Source organism: Podarcis vaucheri (assembly GCF_965113315.1).
Source record: "Podarcis vaucheri genome assembly, chromosome: 12".
NCBI lineage: Eukaryota > Metazoa > Chordata > Lepidosauria > Squamata > Lacertidae > Podarcis > Podarcis vaucheri.
This window is the reverse complement of record NC_138750.1, coordinates 7,519,950-7,539,116: the sequence shown is the minus strand read 5'-3', so window position 1 is coordinate 7,539,116 and position 19,167 is coordinate 7,519,950. Positions and strand designations below refer to the sequence as shown.

General features: G+C 42.8%; 1 protein-coding gene across 2 annotated transcripts in view; it reads left to right on the top strand.

Annotated features, from left to right (window-relative positions):
- POU6F2 (POU class 6 homeobox 2) overlaps positions 1 to 19,167 on the top strand; it is a 301,009-nt gene that overhangs the window by 46,534 nt on the left and 235,308 nt on the right. The window lies entirely within an intron of this gene.

Genomic DNA, 19,167 nt, shown 5'->3' with positions numbered 1-19,167 from the left:
CACATTTATACTAGTAGCTAGACTTGACAAGAATATTTGGATTTAGGGTTGTACCCTTCCTGCTATTAGATCACATACCTTGCATCTTAGTTACTGAGTGCTATACAATAAAAATTCCACTGCAAGTCACCCACGAATTACTACTGCATAGATAGCACCTACTGAATGCAGGCAAATACTAAATATTGCATGTCTGCTATCGTGCCTTCAGGTGTTACAAACAATTGTATGCCAATTGTCAAAGACTGGTGGTAAAAAAATGGACAAATATCAAATATTAAAATCAACTATTTAAGGCAAATATCAATTCAAAATTAGTATCAAATATATTTGGGTGTCAAATAGTGATTCTGAATAATATGATACGTAAACAAACTGCAAGTGAGTTCAGTGACAACCGACTTCCTAACTGTTCAGGAAATGCCGCCTTCATTTCATTATTTCCCAAGGTTTATGGACTGGGTTGCAGAAGAAATTCAAGCCATTTGTGGATTAGGTTGCTACAGAAACACTGGTTTTAAGTATATGATTTTCTGTACACTTTAATGAACACATTAATACATTTAATGCAAGATGAAGCGTGCAAATAGTAAAATTTATCAGTTGTTCAAATGAGCAAGTTTCACAGTATTGGGCCCTGAAATTCTAATTACCATATTACTGGCTAAAAGCATATGTAGATTTTAATGTTGGCTTATCCATTTTTCTCCTTCATGAAATCTTGGAATTAATATACTAGACACATAAATTAAGGCTTTCTGTGGGCACTTAGAAACAAGAGATCATCACACTGCCAAATCTTTTCCAGGCAGTTTTACTTGTGTGGAACACATACTCCTTTTCTTTAATAGTACCATGGTGGTATTTGCTTGCTGTCCTCTTATGCACGAACACCTCTCTTACTTCCTTAAATTCCCTCCTCAAAGCATTTTCTACGAAGACTTTCTTTCACACAACCCCCTCATAGCCATTCCCTAGCATAACTGAAAGAGCCAAATTTTCTTCCTCTCTTTCCCCATGCTCAGTTTCCCTCCCTCTGCTATTTCTCTGGTATCTGTTTTCTAAATTGCAAGCCTACTGGGGTAAGAAGTGCTTTTGGAGCACCATGCGCATGGGTTGTGTGTGTATCCGAGAGAGAGAGGCATTTGTTTTAGCCTAATTTGATCTCAAGGTTTATATTTAATGGTGCTCTACAAAAACAAAAACAAAAACAAAACCCACTTTCCATTAATATGTGACTTCACCTCATTGCAAGCTGTCAATAGGATGATTTTGTAGGTAAAATTCTGCCCATTTTTTATATTAATATATAATTAGTATATGCGTGTTCATCTAGCTACGGATACATAACACATCCTCACTTATGTAAGATATATATTATGTCATGGTTGCATTGCTGTAGATCAACAAGTAGTGTTTATCGATCTGTTCCAACAGCAGTTCTAACTCTGTGGAAGATTTTGATTGATAATTCTCATCCAAAATGTGCCTTTACTCCCTCTCTCCAGAGTGTTCTGTAGATCAGGCAGCAGGCTATATGGAGGCCCTTATTTATGATGGAAGAGCTTATACAAAAAAACAACAACAAAACCCTGTAGTTTCCGAGGAACCATTTTAAGCACTCGTCTGCTTTTTGCATCCCTAGAATTTGAGGAGGGTGCAATGATCTAACCCTTTGGGAAAGGAAAATCAGCTGACAATAAAAATAGCGCTGACATCTATGTGAAAATATCATCATGCAGCCCTGATTGGAGGATTTGTAGTGCTACATCATAATCCTGGATTTGCATGAAGTCAGGGTGGGGTGGGGGAGCCAAAGGGAAGGCAGGTTGCGCAATATGCTATGGCATGGGTGTAAGAAGGAAGGGGCACTGACAGGGAGCAAGTGGTGGTTCAAAACAGTGGCAGAGGTTTGAACTGGCTGAAATGACCGGCAGAATCCGAGATTTGGGAGAAGAAACAATGGAAGAGGACTGGAAAAAATTTAAGGACTATCTACAAAAACAATATAAGTTGTATGAATGTTAAGAACTTGCACGATCCAGAAAGCTTCGGCTCCAGCAACTAAAGTTTGTGAAACAGAAAATTAAGTTATAAGTAAGAAAAGGTCGAAATTTAAAGCAATATTATGTTTAATTTAAGGTACAAGTAATTGATAAAACCACTTTAAATTTAGAAGTATAACATTTGAAAAGTATAAAATAAGGTATGAAACAAGGTAATAATTTGCTGATACTTTTATTATAAAGAATGCAGGGTAAGGGAGATGTGAGGAAGTCCAGTTAGTTATATAAAAAAAATGTTTTGAAAGGTTGGGTTTTTTTATTTTATTTTCTATTTCTTCTTTTTTATATTGTTCGTTGGTGTACTTGTCTTGACTTTCTTGTTTGTTATTTCTTTGGTGAAGGGATTTTGTGTGTACATTTCTTATTTTGTATTTGAAAACTTAATAAAATATTTTATAAAAAAAACAAAACAAAACAGTGGCAGAGGTTTGAGTAAATACTGTGCAATATTTGAAGGTTCATACTAGCGTAGTCACTAACTTGGAATCCATTTAAATAAATGCAAAAAGTTAGTCGGAATGGCTAACGTAAGTGCAACTAGCACAGAGATTCCCAAATTTATTTGGCCCACTGCTCTTTTTTCCGGGGGGGGGAATACTGGGCGCCCCCCACCCTGGAAATCTACCTTCTTTAAGCAAAAAACAGAAAGAAAGATGCAGCAACAAATTTTCTTATCTATTTTTCTACTTACATCCTATAATTTGCCTTTTGTGTGTTTATTTGGAAAATAATCACTACAACTTTAACTCAATGGTACATTGGTAAGCGTCATTACACAACACACGAAACATATGCAAATGGTTTTTCAAAATTCTCTTCTTTCTTCATGCTTCCAGTGCCCCCTTATTTTTATTCAATGCCCCCCAATTGCACCTGAAGCTACTACTGCCCCCCAGATTGTTTCATTGCCCCCCCCAGGGGGTGGTACTGCCTATTTTGGGAAACACTGAACTAGCTTGTCCAACCCACTGTGCAAGGAAAAGTCGGGCGCAATAGGTAGTTAATCTTAGATGAAATAATGCAATCTTGTTAAGAAAAGATTAGTAGAGTTTCCTTTTCCTATCCCTAGCATGGACTCCGTTCACGTACATACGTGCTTTCTTGTCTGATGTCCTCTTTTTGCTTCTTTTCAAATTATACCAATACTGCCAACCATGTTATCTTCCACAATTGCAAAAATGTTCAAGTTCAATTTTTGTGCCACATTAAAGGGGGGGGGGAATACTTCATTTCTTTTAAGTACTTAAAGTGGCAGGTAATAGCAAAGTCCAAACTGATTGACATAAAAGAAAATTACATGTTAAAGGACACAAAACACATTTAAGAAGCAACGTAAAGGTATTTCAGTGATTTAACAAAAGGCAAAGAAATACCGAACTATTTTCAGAGATTGTAGAGTCTCAAATATTGAAAAAAGACATCGGTATTATTTTCACATTAAAAATTACTCCTTTTCTATTGGGGCACTTGAGGAGATGAGACAGGAAAAGCTTGAAGCCCTAGAGTCCAGCCTTTGGACCACATGTGTGGATGTCATGGGAAATGGCAGCCACACATTTATGCTCCCGCACACCTCCACTGTGACACGATTATACTGAAGGTATAGGCTCCCTTGTGAGAGAAGCAGTCAGTGTTGACCAGGACTTGGCCTGCTTTGTGGAATTTTTTTTTTTTTTTTTTAAGGCTACAGGTCCAGATACCACCTTCATCTGGGTTGGCTTTTTAATCTATATATTTATTATTTCCATTTCTAGATCACTTGCTAACTGAAATATCTGGAAGTGCTTTACAATAGCTAAACATACACAGATTGAGAGAGAGTGAGTACAATAAAACCATGTCAGATGATTCACATTGTTATTGCCATCTATCTGTCTCGGGAGACAATGGAACATCAGGGGTGAAGAAAAACCATTGGAGAGTTAGAGCGCCTGCTGTGGCCATAGAGACCGATACATTGCAGCTGGGACAGATGAAGACATCTGGTTTTGCTTTTACAGATACACCATGGAATTCATTCTCTCTGCGCTCCTCCCAGCAGTTATTCCTCTTCTGGTCACTGCTCTGGATACAAACCTGACTGTCTCCCAGCACTGTGGTCACCTGCAAGGGATTCTCACACGGTGAGGTTGATACTGCCAGCCTTCATGTCACCTTTGCAGACATCTTTGTAACACAGAGTTGGTCTGCCAACAGGCCTGGTCCCTCAAGTCAGCTCCCTGTACAGCATGTCCTTGGGGATCGCGCCATCTTCCATTCAGTGGATATGACTAAGCGTGGATGTCACCGAGACAGGAATGATTCACATAATAAAATACATAAATAACAACTTTATACATAAGCACACTGCGGGAGGCAGCAGTTATGAGTTACTGGTCTCTCCAGCCATAGCAGGCGCTGTGATTCTCCTGTGGTTTGACTTCATTCCATTGTCTCTTGTGATAGACTGCGTCAGGAGTCCTGGTTTCCGACTTGATAACACAGCAAGCGTGGTTAATTAAAAAGGAAGATTTATTGCAAAAACAAACAGAGTTCTCTGGATGGCTCTAACATGCCGCCAGCATCATCAATCATCATGACCCTTCTGAGCTTCCCTTCTGGTTACAGAAGGTATTGAACCTTCTCACTTTGCGCCTTTTGCCTTGTTTCCAGTCTAAAAGCCCTCCCCTTAGGCTAGTCTTAGGAGGGATTGGCTCAGCAGCAATCTCTTCCCGTTCTGACAAACTGCTTCCTTCTCTGTTCGCGCCAGTAGAGCAATTGGCTGAGTTCCTGCTCGCCCTCAGCCATTCTCTTATCAGCTGGCATTCCAAGGGGCAGGAGAGTTGGCACTCGCTGATGCTCTTCCTGCCTGGCAGTTAACCCTCTCTGTTCCTGGCAGCTTTCTTCAGCTTGTTGCAACCCTTCATGGGGCTGGCTGCAAACCTTCCATGGAAGCTGGCTTATTCCTGACAGATGGATGCCAACAATTGGTGTAATATTTAAAAGTCTGCAACCATGGCCTTCCATGTGGGATTTTCCCCATGGAACTGGTGCTGTCCTCCCCATGGAACTGGTGCTGCTGCTGACTCTGTGGAAAAGAGCCATGTGCTAGGCCGCCCAGGAGGACAGAGGTACATAGGATTAAAGGAGAGTGGCTTCCAAATCTTCCATATGTTCCATATGGCTTCTACCTTCCATATGGTAAACTGGAAACCAAGCCAATAAAACTGTGTTGTCAATGGCTACAATATAATTTATTGATCTGCAATCTTTCACTGAAAGGCTTGGTATCAACTTTACACAAGGTGTAATGCCATTGCCCACCCAACTTGATTTCACAACTAACAGGCAGATCCTATTAATATGCTTTAGCCTCAGTAGCAAACAGCTTCATGCAAGATATTGTAGGTAAAAGGCAGAGAGTTTTCCAACTCCGTCCATCATTTCAAGCAAAACCCTTACACCTTTAATAAGAGGGGACTGTTCAAATGCCCATGAGACTATGGTTGTCACTTCCTGAATCCTGTGGAGCTAGTAAATTCCCATGAAAGGTCAAGGGACACAATAAGAACATTATGAACCCCATCCTAGAGGTGCTGGCCTTTGAGTGCCATATATTTATGTCAGTTTATAGAGGGAAATTTTAGTATCTGCAGCAGTAGGCTATTAGTAGTCATTACCGCAACTACATATTGCTGCTACTTCTGCTACTACTAACAGGATACCAGTTACTAATCCTATGGCTACTAATCTAGGGCTAAAATGATATAATCCTTGACATTATTGTTGATGTGATTCCACTGTAAGGTAAATGTTCTACAGCTATGTCAGAAAATGTCAGAGCACTAAAAAACTGATTTGTGTTATTATTTGTGTTCGTTTGTTTTAAGAAGTCTGGAGGCAGTTGGCAACTAACCTTCCAGTAAAAGAGAAAGGAGCCATGAAAAGACATCAGCGCTAAAGCTGGTTGTGAATGACGTTCTCAGATTTCTGCTGGTATGAAAGAGAATATGTGAGGGGGTTCCATTTTTTACTTTCTGAGAATGAAACTAGACATGCTTTCCACAGCCCATTTTGCAGATGGTTGAGTCCTGAATGCAATGCAAATGATCTAAGCCATGCCTAGCAGCCACTTACTGGCTGAGCCAATGGTGAACCAAAGAGTACGAACATCCATTCTTTTGATAAAAGTGTCTGATGGAACTTTCTCTGTTTTGAATGAAAGGCTATTACTATGTACAGTGTGGGCTGCGTATTTGTATGCTCAGTTATCAATGGAATGCTCAAATATCTGTATGTCTGATGTTTGCTTTTATGAGACTTGATAGAAACCTATATTAAAACAACAGAAAGCCGGCACAATGCCATTAAGTGCAACCCTGCACTTTTTTTAACGCAGTGAAAACATTGCTACTTGCTTTATTGGCAGGAAGATCACAGCCATCGTTCCCGATTGCTTTTCTTCAGCATGCACATATAAGAGACTCAGGTTAGATCTTTCTTTGTTGATGTCGATGGGGAAAACAACGAGTTTGTTTTTTTTTTTTTTTTTTTTCAAAATAAGTCTTTATTTTGTAACAACAGCTTAAAACACATATACATCATTCACTGAAACGAAGTCAACAAGCAAAAGAAAATTATATAAAACCTAAATCAAATTTTAATATGCAATTCTGTTACATTATTCGACTTCCCATCACCACAACGTGGGCTATAATTCATTAATATATAATCTGCAGTGTTTTTGTTAACCATTGTTTCTACCTCGCAGTTTTTATATTATACCTACTGTGATTTTAATGTTTCCTATACTCGTTTCCATGTATGAGAGGAATTTATTCCAGTCGTTAATGAATTTGGTATTTTTCTGTTGCCTGATCTTCTGTGTCATTATTGCTAGGTCAATGTATTCAATTAACTTGTTTTGCCAATCTCTGATTGTTGGGACGTTGGGAGTTTTCCAACTTTTTTTAACGCAGTGAAAACATTGCTACTTGCTTTATTGGCAGGAAGATCACAGCCATCGTTCCCGATTGCTTTTCTTCAGCATGCACATATAAGAGACTCAGGTTAGATCTTTCTTTGTTGATGTCGATGGGGAAAACAACGAGTTTGTTAAAATGAACGTATGATCAACCTTCATTTAAAACCAAAATATGACATCAAAGGCAGGATTGATTTAGTGTTTCTAGAAAATCAAAAGAACTGTCCACTTTATGTCATCAAAGGCGACTTGTGCTAGTTACTCCTGAATGGTGAAGTTGAACAATTACTGTTAATTTATCCGTTTTTGTAAATAAGAAAAGGCTTGTGGGGGGGGGGATAACAATGGAAGCTGCGTATTTTTGTTTTGATTAGGTCACCAATTGGTTTCCCCATTAAAATTGGGCTGCATTGTTTATGTGGATTTTTATAAAGCAAGACAAGAAAACAGAAGTTAAACTTGAAAAAAATAGAATTTGTTTTTCTTACCATACTCATGTTACATGAATTATAAGGTGCACACATAGCAGACATGCCTCCCCCCAGAAAACCAATCCTTCACCCTTCAAAATTAGGAAATATTCTTGGGGTGGGGGGGGGAGGCACTGTATTTGAATACACTAAGAAATCGCGAAGCCATCTTGGCTTTTCTAATAACCCCCAATACTATATGTGCTATTTCATATAGTAAACTTTTAATTGTAACGGCAGAGAGACATTGCCATGCAGAAGCCCTTTTAATGACAAAAAATGGCCCTAAAACACCAAAAGGTTGCTGAGACGTACTTGCATATTAAGGTGAAAAGCAAACTGACTGAAGGGAGAAGGAAAGTCCATAACCCTCATCAGGCATTCTGCATCGGAGTTAAATAGAAGATGCAAAGGGGGAATGAGAATAAATGTGCTAGCTCCATCTCCAGTCACCATTTCTGTTGCCCTCCAAGAATTGTAGGCAGTGGCAGAGCTTCATGCTCCAGCACCAGGGGGCGGCGTGGAGAGCAGATGGCGCACATTCTGGGGGCGTGGCATGCCGCCTGCAGGTGAGGAGCAGCCGCAATGGCACCCCACCAGGATCGCTCTTCTGGGGGCACTCCTCTTCCTCCGCCAGTGATTGCAGGGTGAGCTTCTCAAGTGAGAACCCTCCTGTACTCACGGACACTGATGTAGAACATCTAGAGAAGGTATAGGTCCTTGTGGCATTGCTGCACAACCTATTTAAACCACTGGATAAAGAGAGTCCGGCTAATGGGCCGTCTAGTTTGAGAGAGGAAGGGCTCTGAAAAGGAAGGATTGCCACTCCAACAATGACCCAATATAGACACATACATAAAAGGTCCGTGCACATGTTAAGAAAAAATTATCATTGCAGTCAATGTACAGTAGTGAGCTCGGCTGAGAACATGTTGTCCTGTAACTGGGAGTGAGGTGTCTGTGTATGTGAGTGAACCAGTAAACAAGCAGTAGTGGTTGACTCGCTGAAGACAGAGGTCCTATGGCTGGGTCGGGATGGTATGGGGATGAGGGACCAACTCCCTTCTCTTGAGGGGGCCCAGTTAGTGCCATTGCCTTCCGTTAAGAGTTTGGGTGTAATCCTTGACGCCTCCCTTTCCATGGAGGCACAAGTTACAGCAACAGCCAAGGCGACATTTTTCCACCTTCGCCGCATCAAGCAGTTGGTCCCTTACCTTTCCCGCCCCGACCTGGCCACAGTGATCCATGCGACAGTCACCTCCAGGCTTGACTACTGTAATTCGCTCTACGCGGGGCTGCCCTTGAAGCTGTCCCAGAAACTCCAGCGGGTGCAGAATGCTGCAGCGAGGCTCCTCACGGGGTCTCTGCCATGGGAGCATATTCATCCAGTGCTTTACAAGCTGCACTGGCTCCCGGTGGAGTACAGGGTCAGATTTAAGGTGCTGCTTTTGACCTTTAAAGCCCTTCACGGCCTAGGACCCTCGTACCTACGGGACCGCCTCGCCTGGTATGCCCCACGGAGAGCCTCAAGGTCCATAAATAGCAACACCCTAGTGGTCCCAGGCCCTAAGGAAGTTAGATTGGCTTCAACCAGAGCCAGGGCCTTTTCAGCACTGGCCCCAACTTGGTGGAACGCTCTGTCTCATGAGACCAGGGCCCTGCAGGATCTGATTTATTTCCGCAGGGCCTGTAAGACAGAGTTGTTCCGCCTGGCCTTTGGCGTGGAGCCAATTTGATTCCCTCCCCCCCATTTTCTTTTTTCTTTTCCTTCTCCTGCAATGAGGCTACATTTTAATATTTTAATGTTCCATTATTTTAATGTTGTATTTTATTTTTGTTTTTAAGTTGTAATCAGTCATCTTGTTTTTATTATTGCTTGTAAGCCGCTCTGAGCCCGGCCTTGGCTGGGGAGGGCGGGGTATAAATAAATAAAAAAATTATTATTATTATTATTATTATTATTATTATTATTATTATTATTTAATATCCTTGACTTTTTGCGGTTGAGTTATTGAGATTGATAAGACACAGAAACTGACCTTTTTGTCTGTGGTGGATAATTTTATCCCAACCAAGGGTAAGGGGAGAAACACTATCCTGATTATATTCAATCTACTGAACGCAGCATATTGTCTCTTTAAGATATTGAGAGCCAGTGTGGCCTAGTGGCTAGAGTGTTGGACTAGGACATGGGAGGTCAGATTTCGATTCCCCCCTCAGCTAGGAAGCTCCCCTTGGACCAGTCACAGTCTCTCTCTGCCTAGCCTACCTCTCAGAGTGGTAAGGATAAAATGGAGAGGGGGAGAAGTGTGTTTGCCACTGTCAGGGAACTGACATCGGAGCGAGAGGCGAAGGGGAGGCTCCCAGATGATGCTGGCGAAGGACCCAGCAGCAGGGGGAGAAACAGCTCAGTAGACGGGGGAAGCCAATCAGCGCAACACCAGGGATGAAGGGGGGCAGACGGGGGAATTGGAGAGAGGGCTCCAGGACTCTTCACTGGACATCAGTGAGGAGAGCCCAGGTCCTCCGCTGCCCACGCCCTCCCTGCGCAGAAGACTCCCGCGCAGTGAGAGGAGGAGGAGACTGGGTGTCAAACAACTTTTATGTTGGAAGAGGTTCAAGAAATGCCCACTGACGGATTCTGCCAGTGACTGAGGCAGCCACGATGAGAAGGGGCTGTGCAGTCAGAAAGGTTTAACAAGGCAAATTAACCGAGAAAGGCACCAGTTTACGCACGAGTAACTCATACCCATTACAGCCACCTTCAGCTCCTTACAGAAAAGGTGGAATATAAATATAATAAATAAGTTATTATAAATATAATATAGTTGGGTGGTTGAGGGATTAAAGTGGTTTTGAAGTTACTTCTGAGAAGACTGAGGATTGCCAGGTTGCTGGCAAGTGATGAGCATTCGTATTAAAGGTCCCAATCTTTGGGCAGGTGTCCATTCCACTATCTCAATGTTTACGTGAGACCTCTCAGAAATTGCTTTGGGATATAATGCTGTAGGTTTATTGATGATACCCAGCAATATGTCATATTCCCTAAAGTTGGGAAGCTATGTTTTTTGACTATCTCAGGTTCTGCATCACTTAGAGATTGGAGAGCAGTAGGTGAAGTCAGCAGTTATATGGGGCACTGACAGATAAGTGCTGGGTGAAAGGCTGAGTACTTAGTAGCCTAAAGGTAAAGGACCCCTGACCATTAAGTCCAGTCATGAACGACTCTGGAGTTGCGGCGCTCATCTCGCTTTACTAGCCAAGGGAGCCGACGTTTGTCCGCAGACAGTTTTTCTGGGTCATGTGGCCAGCATGACTAAGCTGCTTCTGGCAAACCAGAGCAATGCACGGAAATGCCGTTTACCTTCCTGCCGGAGTGGTACCTATTTATCTACTTGCACTTTGACATGCTTTTGAACTGCTAGGTGGGCAGGCGCAGGGACCGAGCGGGGATTTGAACCGACGACCTTTCGATCGGCAAGTCCCACTTAGTAGCCTACTTCATACTTAACATTTTGGATTTGTGAATGTTTTATTATGAGCAACAATATTTCTGAAGTATTAGCAATCACAAAGGTCTGTTGGATATAAACTTCATACCACACAATATTGTCAAGTTGTTGTTGTTGTTGTTACTTTCAACTCAAGTTCTTGAAACAAGCAGTGGGGAAGGATTCCTTAAGCACCATGGATTTACAATTGTGTTATTGCAAGATACCCAAAGAACTTAGTTATTAGGCTGCATACTGTTAATAAATAAATACATTTGGATGCCATTAGTAGGACCCAAGCACATATTTTCATATTTAGCACAACCTATTCTTATAAGTTCTAGATAGGTGGCAAGAGGTGCAAACTACATAGTTCTCTTCTTTTTTAAAAAAAGCAGAGATGTATATGGGCAATGCTTTACAATGCTACTAAAAAATCAGCAGTGGTATGATTTTGTCAGGTAGTGTTTCTAGTATTGACAGAAGAAGAGAGAATATAAATACTAAGATGAATATAAGTGGAAGTTCTTAAAGTGGCATTGGAAGGCAGAATGTGACTCAGCCCAATGAGATTTGTGAGTGTCTGTAGAAGATGCTAGTATACCTTAAATGCCAAGAGCAGTAAAAAGCTGGTGATGCTGACAAGGAATTGAATGGGAGAAGCAAGGATAATACACTTCTTCCACAGTAAGAGGAATTAACTTGGCAGTAGAGTTAGAAATCCCCTTGAGGTTAGAAACAGGTGGTTTTAGAAGGCCCTAAACGTCTTCTGCGTGCAGGTAATCAAAGTGGGATGTGATGAAAGTAAGTATTAATTCCTCAGAGAAAAGATCATAATAATACCGAAAGCAGTCACAGCAGCTGACACCATAAAGTGGTAAAATGTTGAGGAAGAAATATTAAAAGTTCTGTTTCCAAGATTCTACACCTTAGAAATGGGGTGTGAAGAATGGGGAGGATATTAAAGTACTGAAGAAAAACTTGTATAAATGTTAAGTGTTCTTCGGGGCTGGGGGAGTATGGCGACCACTGAACTATGTCTGCTATATTGTGTTGGTCCTAAGCTGATATTATGACATCCAAATGAGGCAAGAAGGTTGTGTACAAAAATATTGGTGCTACTTGGGATTGTGACAACAGTAGTAGAAGGCAGATGACATCCTCAAAGCATTCATTAATGCGATGGCATGAGCAACCCTGAAAATCTGGTCTATTGTTTCATAGTTCTCCCATGTTCTGTCCTCACAATATCTTTTTTCTCCTTCATCTTCTTTATAAATCTTGTTTGTATCTATCCCATGTTGTACTTGGCAGTCATTGATGCCCTTTGGGACTGATGGAAGGCAGGAAGACCAACAGTAGATGGGGCCAGAGACAACTAATTATAGCTTTGTACGCATCCTTTTCCCTGCTGAATTCTACTAGGGAATAAGGAGGAGGAAGCTTATGGGCAGGGTTACCTCTTGGACTGGTTGCTAGTAAAGCAGGGAGATAGGGGCTGGCTGAAGGCCACCTGAGGTTTGTTTCCCATTCACCCTAATGGACTGGTTTCCACTGGTGTCCAGTTCGTGCTGCACATGGTCCACTGTGACTTGGAGGTGTATGTGGGCAGATGAAAAGCAAGTTGGAGCAAGGAGACATATTGGGGGGGCAGACTAAAGGGGGAAAGCACTGGGAGAGAAAGAGCTTTAGGTCAAACAGAGGATGTACCAGGTCTTAGGTGGCTCAAAGAAGAAGCCGACAACTTGCTCCACAGAGCATAGCTGAAATCAAGGGGTGGGCCCAGATGACTGTGCCAAGCCATCAGCGCAAAGGGCATAAAAGCTCTGTACTCTGACCTGAAGTCTGTGGTGCTTTGTAGCTTTCATTTTATTTTTATTTCTTTTGATTTATATACCAACCTTCATCAAAAGAACTCAGGTTGGTCCACAAGAACAGCAGATTATAGTAGGCAATGAATTACAGAGGAGCATGGAGTCATGGGCAGTTGAGAAGAGGTCTTTGCAGAGGTCTCAAGCTGCTCATTCAGGTCATTGTTTCAGCAGTCACCCCCTACATGGGAGTCCTCTTCAGATGGAGCTACTGTGTCTGTTGGAATGTCTGAGCTTTCTGAAACTCCTTCCTTGGAGGTCAGTGTTGGAGCTGCTACTCAGGAGTTGATATTAAAGTAAATATGCATACATGTAATGCAATATACATGACAAATGTCACGCGGGATCCAATCTTCCAGTCAGAATCCATTTCAGAAGATCAGAAGGACAGAAGTAGGGATGGATTTCTCTGGACAGTTTCAGAGAAGTACTAATTCATAGTTACGGGAATAGGATGAAATAAATCCCTCAACAGAACCATAAAGGGGGTGTTTGGAAAAAGAAAAATGTTGGAGACACCAGATTCTGGCATAAGATGCTACAGAAGGAGAATATGGTTGATGGATGGAGATTGGCTCAAGATAAAAGTTTTTTAAAAAAACTTCAAACATCAGCAGTTTTGTTCCTCTTATACTCTGAGAAACACCAGGATAAAAGTCATCAGGTGCCATGAGAAGTGAGTGAAGAGACAACTTTCTCGTGAGTTTTGCTGAGGAAAGAAAGAACCACAAATAGTAACGTATTTGTTAAATGGCGGGGCCATCTATTTGTTTATGTGCTTAATCATGAAATTGGCTCTTTTCACTACCAAATATGGTTAGCTTTTAGGTGGTGCTCAATTAAAGGAGTGATTAATGAGTATGTTGTGGAACTCACCACTCACCAGTTTTGCAGCTTAGTATTATCATATACAAATTGAGTCTCTTTGTCTCTTTTCAAAAAAGGTTTATGTTCTCGTCTAATGAAAACCAATTTTCAATTTTGATACTCTTCCCAGCCTTTCAAGCCACACTCTAGATGTACCTGTGGATTCATGCGGTTTATGTGATAGCTGGCTGCTTTCCCCATGGTGCAGTTTGAATCTTACAGGTGTTTGGAATTTAAACTTGGCCATTTTAATTAATTTGTGTATCCAGCTCCTTCAAGCCCCCATGTGCACAGAGAAACCAGACCATTTCCAATATTTCCATCTATTATGTGATTTCAGTTCTACACCATCATGACTATTCAGGTATCCTCAACTTCTCTTCCCTCCAGCCATCACCAAATACTCCAAATTCCAGCATCTCAAACTGTAGACCATAAATCCCAGTTTGTTCCAATCTATTCCCACAATCCTTGTGCATAACCCTCTTTCTTCCCCCTATTTCTGCACCCCTATGTCCAAGATAGTCCAATCACATATTCCTACAGCGATAATAATCCAAACCAATCTACTCAGAGGTAAATCCTATTGAATTCAATGGGACTTACTCCCAAGTAAGTGGGTAGGATTGCAACACAAGTCAGCTGGTGCAATCTGCAGGAAAGCTACTCCAAAGATGAGAAAATGCCCACATTTTAGTTGGAAATAAATAAAATGAGCTTCGTTGCAGATTGTGATTCCTCATTGATGTGTTCTGTCTTCAGGTTCCATGACATATATGCTTAATGTCAAACAATAACAAAAAAAATGTCATGGGTGACATCAGTGCACATGGTGATCTACATGTAGGATGCAGCAATGTGCCTTTTATGTAAGAGTTTTGTAATATCTCAAACAAGCTCTGCAAGCTCTTTCATACATTGAAACAGAGAGAAAAAACACCTGTAATTATTTCTGCAGTGATGCTTAAAGTTGTTCTTGCAAATTTCAGCTTTGGTGAGTTCCATGGACCCCTGATGATTTTTGGACATTTCATCTAAGGCTAAGGGGGAAAGTGAGTGCTTTTTGTGAAAGTTTTTGCAAGCTGCCTGTTGCCAAACTTTTCACGAATGGGAACTGGGGCAAGAGTGTGAACCCTTTCAGATTAAGGGCAGCTCTTCCAGCTCTTGGATTGGTTCCATGATCCCCCCCCCCAAAAAAGCCGGCTGCATGGTGGTGGGATGTCATCATGTTGATGAGGTGTCCCTTGACTGGACAGATTCACAGTCAGGAAAAGAAGTTTTTAAACAATGTCATCCCAATGAGAGCTGATTAGGACTGTGACCAGGATAGGAATAGTGTGGAATAAGCTGGTTTTGCTCCTCTGCAAGCACTAGTATTGCAGCCCACTCACAAATACCTTGTTTCTGGGGGAAGTGCTCAAGGGGTGGTGGAGCTCCAGACCCACCGGGAGGAAACTGATTATGTAGACTCATAGCATTCTGGGTTAAGACTTGGTTGTGGGAATGAATCAGTTTTAGTCAACAGAGGGGCGGAAGAGTGCCGCTCTGTAGTTCTTGCACTGTTTGACAGTGCCATTTACACCACTGACCACGGTATCCTCCTAGAGCAGCTCTGTCAGTTGGCAGTTGGAAGCAATGTCTTTCAGTGTCTCCACTCTTGCTAAGGTTCATTTTAGAAAATGGCATTTGTGGAGTGATTATAACTCAGCCCCATGGAAGTTTATTTATTCATTATTAAAAAAAAAAATTGTTGACATCCATTTGTCTCGAGAGACAATAGAAGAGCGCGCCATCAGGGGTAACGTCAAATCGTTGGAGAGTTATAGCGTCTCTTGTGGCTGTAGACATCAATGCAGGAAAGATGTGTTTTGTTGCAGCTGGAGCAGATGAAGGCATGTGGTTTCACTGTTGTAAAGGTAAAGGACCCCTAGTCCAGTCAAAGGTGACTATGGGGTGCAGCGCTCATCTCACTTTCAGGCCGAGGGAGCTGGCCTTTGTCCACAGACAGCTTTCCAGGTCATATGGCCAGCATGACTAAACCACTTCTGGTGCAATGGAACACTGTGACGGAAACCAGAGTGCACAGAAACGCCGTCTACCTTCCCGCCACAGCGGTACCTATTTATCTACTTGCACGGATGTGGTTTTGAACTACTAGGTTGGCAGGAGCTTGGACAGAGCAACGGGAGCTCACCACCGTCGAGTGGATTCAAACCGCCAACTTTCTGATTGGCAAGCCCAAGAGGCTCAGTGGTTTAGACCACAGCGCCACCCGTCCCTAGCTTCACTGTTGTAGATGCAATCAAGTATATCGAAGGAGCTTACTATATACGTGGGGGGGGGGGGGTTGGACTAGATGACAATTCTGTGATTCTATAAGATTAGTCAATAGACATCCATAATTAAAAACATCAATAAAACATCAGTAGATACTGGTTGCTTCAAAAGAGAAGTTCATATTGTGAAGGCCAGTCTAAATGGTAGCTTTCAGATGATGTGTGAAAGGCAAAGATAGTTCCTGCTGAACCTCCACTAGCAGGTAGTTCCACAGGGCATGGCCTGCCAGACTAAAGGCTCAGTCCCTAGTGAAGATATGGAACCACTAGAAGTGCCCCATCCCAGGATCTTAGTGATCAGCATATAAGTCACCAGACTATCCTTAAGTTACTTTGGGCCTAAGTTATTTGGGGCCTTGTGAATTACTGATGCTTGTCTAGTTCACCACTGCCTCCAGGCAGCGTTCCAGGCCTTCTCCTAACTCAGCTGTAATGGAGAAATAGAGTTTAGGTATCACCCCAAACTCTTAATGACTGTTCCCAGTAGCTTCATACTGCAGTGTTTCCCAACCTTTTTTGGGCAAAGGCACACTTGTTTGATGAAAAAAATCTCGAGGCACACCACCATTACAGCCCTGTGACGTCAGCGCGCAGCGTCACGCCGGGAGGGACGCACGAAAGTGTAAGTTTCAATTTTTTCCCCTCCCCCTTGCCGGGGAACCTCCAAGCTTTGGGGGTGGGGGGGAGGAGGCAGCAAAGCGAGGCAGGAAGGAGAGCGCGGCTTGGCTGGGTGAGCTTTGGCAGGGGCAGGGAATGAGAGCCGCGAGGCGGGCGCTGCGGACGGAGGCGCTGCCCGCCGAGCTCGCAGGCAGCCAGGCAGGCAGACGGCGAGAGCCCCGCGCTGGGCGGCCTCTCCTCGCCGCTGCCGCCGCCCCGCCTCTCGCCACCCGACTCGCCTGCCTCCCTCCAGGCAAAATCTCGCGGCACACCAGGCAACATCTCGCGGCACACTAGTGTGCCGCGGAACAGTGGTTGGGAAACACTGTCATACTGTATAGCTGTTGGCTAGCATTGGGGACAAAAAAATTTCCCATGGCATCCCATGGCATAAACAGCAGGGGGCTGAAGAGCCCTGACCTGTGTCCCGCCAGCCTGGGAGCCAGTTCTACACCACCCATGTGCTCTAGAATAGATGCCGTCCAGCGTGCTGCACCACATACAGCTCCCTCAAATACCAGGAGGAACTGCAGATTTCAGAGCTCTGGAGAGCACACTCAGAAGCGACTATGTCAATAGGTTCCTCCATTTCACTGTGAGGCCAAAGCCTTGGCAGGTGAGACATGAGGTGCTGTTCAACATCCTTATGAAGCTGTTAGAAGTGGTGGTGGCACCCAACTGTGTTTCTCTGTTAACATCTGAATCAGAAGTGGCCATACAAATTTTGGATCAGTATCCGATCAAGGGATTAAGGCAGTGACACCTCTTCAGCCAGAGTGTCAGGCACAGGTCTGAGACCCCACGGCCACACTGACAGTTTCTCCAAGTGTGCTTTAAATTCACAGTGGGCGTGCCACTGCCAGAGTGAAGCCCCTGAAAGTCATGCTGTGCGTCTTTAATTCCCCAGACGGTCCAGACTTGTGGAGCCAGAAGCAGTCTTTGCATAAGGAGGAAAGTAAATCAGAAGATGGGCTTTCTCTTGAAATGCAACAGGGTAGGAAAGGGTTAACTTCCCTCTCCATTCCTCTCTCATCCTTTTAATTACCAGCACCATCAGCTGACACAATTTGCTTTTTTAAAAAAACCTATGTATTCAGTGCAAAGACATTTAATGTCACAGTGTAGTTTGGTCCTGAGACAGGTAATTGGAAGAAGTAATAAGTGACTTTCAACCAGTCTTTATATACATTAGCTAAACAAACAATAACCATGAAACTGCAAGGGGGTCTCAAACTGTAAAACATCAGAAGAGTCACCCTTTTGAAAAGAGTGTTTGGTCTAAGAAACGAAGCCCAAGCAAATCCCCCCCCCCCAATTTCCTGCCGCCCAGCAATTCCCCCACTCTCTGTCTCTATCACCCACTCTTGACTCTCCCGGACAAATTTTCTGATGAGGTCAAGTAATGAGGGGCCAACTAGCTATGGCATTGTTAGAATCTGTGCACAGTAACTGTGAAAAAGACAAATTCAAGAAACATGTCTCCATTGGTTAATATGGAGCACCAGTAAAACAATAAGCACAGCAGGACTTCCATCACAATTTCACACACAGTATGAATATCAGACGGGGACTTGCAAATGTTGCAGCCTTTCTGCTATGAAAGGGCATTGCCAAGTATTGGGGGCAAATCACCGCAAGGAAAATAACTCAGCTCTTTGATAGCCTTGATCGCTTATTTATTTATTTTAAAATGTGTGTCTCTGTGCAGGTTCTTGCCCTTTCCCAGTCTTCCTAATGAATGATTGTCTCCTCTTCAAATACTGTGCTAACATAAATCTCATTTCTTTCAATGAGCCTTGTACCTCTGGGGGTGCCCTGGGGGGTCAGGCAGAAGCCGTATGTTCATTTAATGCATGCTAATAATGTGTGATAATAAATTGACTGTGTGTAATTGTCATAAATTTCATCCTAACTGACAGCACTAAGTTGTTGTTTAGCTTGTGTTTAGTCATAGTAACACTTGGGGGGCTTTTCTTTTTAATTGTTTTATGATAGGGATGTTTAATTTTTTCTAAAAAAAAAACCCCTCAGTATTTACAAATATATATCAGCCTGAAACTGTTCTGCTTAGACACTTGGCAGAGACAGTCTCATAGCGCAATCCTTTGCAAGTCTGCTCCCATGTAAGTGTGCATAGCAGGAGTTGCTAACCTGTGTCCCTACAGATGCTGTTGGCTTCCAACTCTTCTCAGCCCCAGACAGCAAAACTGAGAGGAATGCTGGGAGTTGTAGTCCAGTGACCCTGAGGGGGCCACAGGTTAGCCATCCTTGGTGGCCTTCTTTCCTCACCTCCCTGCTGCTTCGTGTGGCTGACCCCTTGCATCTGATTTGCCTTCTTTGGTATCAGAGGCAGGATAAATGCTTCCATGCATTTTGACACAGTTTCCCTTGGAAATTCTTCTGTGAAAACAGCACAAGGTACATACACGGTACCATTTTTGAGGAT